Below are 2,703 nucleotides of genomic sequence, written 5' to 3'. Positions count from 1 at the left end.
CAGTCTGCGATTGCAAAGCCTTGATATTTGTTCACGAGTCGGTGTCGAAATCCCCCTCCACTGAAGTGGAAAAAACGGAATTCTTTGGAGAGAAAAAAAAATTATTTTACTCCATTTTTATTTGTTTTACATTTCTTAGCGAAGTTGTTCTGACTTTATTTTATATTAATATTGATCTGATGTTTAGCAGTACTTTAAGTAGTATGAAACTAGATAAGTTAAATTTTTCTCTTTATTTTTTAAGGAAAAATGTTATGATGAAAAAAAAAAATAACTGAAAGAAATATACTTGTTCTGAAACCCATGAAAAATCATGAATAGAAAAGGCATCAGATAATAAACTTATAATTCAATTGCTTTCCTTATGTGAATGTAAATAGGAACCAATATATTCCCGACTAATGAAAAAGGAATGCAATAATAATAATTTTCATTTATATGGCTTCCAAACTGAAATAGGCAGTTATGCAAAACTCTTATATTATTCAACTTAATATTCAATTCTTTTGCAACTAGGATTAAAATCTTGGAATGTTTTCATATAATAAATGCTTCTAGTAATTTTTACAGATTATTCTTGAATAAGAAAATAAGATTCAATATACTGATGAGAATCTTCACTCAGTATATTTACGTTTAAGCAAAACGAAATAGTCTTACATTCATCAAATGAAGCATGAATGTTGATACAAATGCACACAATTCGAGGAACTCACATCTGCAGATAAATAAAATAAGATTTTGGGGAGTTAAATCTTTTAGTATTTCAAACAAGACTTTTTATAAACGTATGTCTGTCTCTTCATTTTGATTGAGAACGAATTTCAAGTGGACATCTTTTGTGTGATGACACGTGAAGTGAGCAACTGAATTCATCCTATGATAGACGCAATTGTGTTTGTTTTTCATCGTGTTGTGTCTCTCCCGCATATAAAAATCTATGAGTCAGTCCTTCGTATTAGCATAGATCCAATTTAACCTTCTGGGGCTTGTTCGTAGGATTTGTCTTTAGTGCTTCTCTTGAATGTCATCTGTAAACTTGATGACTCTTCAGTACACATGTATCTTGGTTGAGCTCATGACCATATTTATTGCGATGCCAGATCGCATAATCTCGCACAGTTTAAGTGAAAGATTCATTGAACCCGAAGAGAAAGATTCTGTCTCCTCATTCTTCATTCTCATCCTGTCTCCTAGTCAGTGAATTGCCGTGCAGAAACTATTTCCTTCTGTGGTAGACTTCCCGAATAACAAAATATCCCTGGAAGGTTATTGTTTCATTTGTAGACTCGGGCCACTTAGCAAAATAATTTCGACTTTTCAATACCACGGGTCACCTGAAAATTTTCTTGACTGTACATTGGCTGTCAGCCAATATGTTCTTTACTTCAAAACTGTACGTGGATGATTATTACTACTCTATCAACACGCTAGGTCTGTAAATTTCCCTGGCCTCGGTCCTTGCATACTCATATTGTTTCAGAACTGCTCGTTAGTGATTATTTGTGCTAATACTACCACTGATTGAGAAGATACAAGAAAACAAAAGCCAGTTCATACCGCTGTCTTCTTGTAGACTTAGAGAAGAAGGCGGCCGTGAGTCTACACTAAAACCGTCGTGTTAACCTTTGAGGACAGTAACCTGGAGTGACATATGCTATATACCTTAGTCTTCAAAGGAAAAACCCTATTATACGGATTTTGGGAGGTGTGATGGTAATTGCTTCACAGCAAAGAAAGATAAAGGAAAGAAAAATGCATCTTCGAGAAGTTCTGCAGCAAGGAGGCATTAGCGCATTGTGTTGGAGGTGCCTGTTCTCATGATGGTTCTAGAATCGGCAGGAGTGTTGTGGAACTCGTCAGGCACCAAAGTGTCGGGAGAAACGCAGCGAAATATGATGCAATACCTCGTCTAGATTCTTCGGAGAAGTTCTGGTAATCTCGGTAGTCTGTGACGCTCGCCGTAGGCCCCACCCCTAGGATGCCATATAAATACGACGGACGAAGTAGGAGAAAGCAGAGATCATCAGTTAGTACCAGAGAGATATCCTCAGTAAGAGCCACAAATCAGATTATCAGTGAGAGATCAGCAGCAGCAGAGATCATCTGAGAGAGATAAGAGAAAAAGGAACTGACGAAGGATCAGAGGAAAAGTTGCTCAAGAGTTGGTTGGATTCTGGTCTAGTCGTCTTCAGGAGTGGACGACCGAGTTATCTCGACGTTGAGCAGACTTCAGAGAAGAAAATGTCCTGCTAGAGGTTTTGGGGAGCTCCTGCCTTTCAAGTATCAAGAGTAGACTTTATTTTCTGCAATACGGAGTCAAGAGGACGTCTGCAATCGCCGTTCTCCTTTTGTGAGGCCATCGCTTCGAGCCGCTAAACTAAGCAGCAAGTATTTGAATTACCTCACTGTTCCCCCAGTTCATGCAGTGTAAGATTTTGCCTTTTTATGTAAATAGGAGATACCATTCTGCATTTACCTTTGTTAGTAAGCTTGTAAATAACCCTTTGTTGTGTTAGTGTTTCTTTCTATATTCGTATCCACAGTTTCAACTGTTGGTGTTGAAATATTTTTTTTTATTTATTTTATATCGAACCTGAAGCGGACCTCTCTCAGAGGCCGTAACAGGAGGACATGCTCACCATGAGTCATAATTAATGATTATCGGAATAACCAGCCTTTGTAACCTGATGTCATTATGTT

The sequence above is a fragment of the Macrobrachium nipponense genome, chromosome 15 (assembly GCF_015104395.2).
Source record: "Macrobrachium nipponense isolate FS-2020 chromosome 15, ASM1510439v2, whole genome shotgun sequence".
Taxonomy (NCBI): Eukaryota; Metazoa; Arthropoda; class Malacostraca; order Decapoda; family Palaemonidae; genus Macrobrachium; species Macrobrachium nipponense.
Note: the sequence above shows the minus strand (reverse complement) of the source record.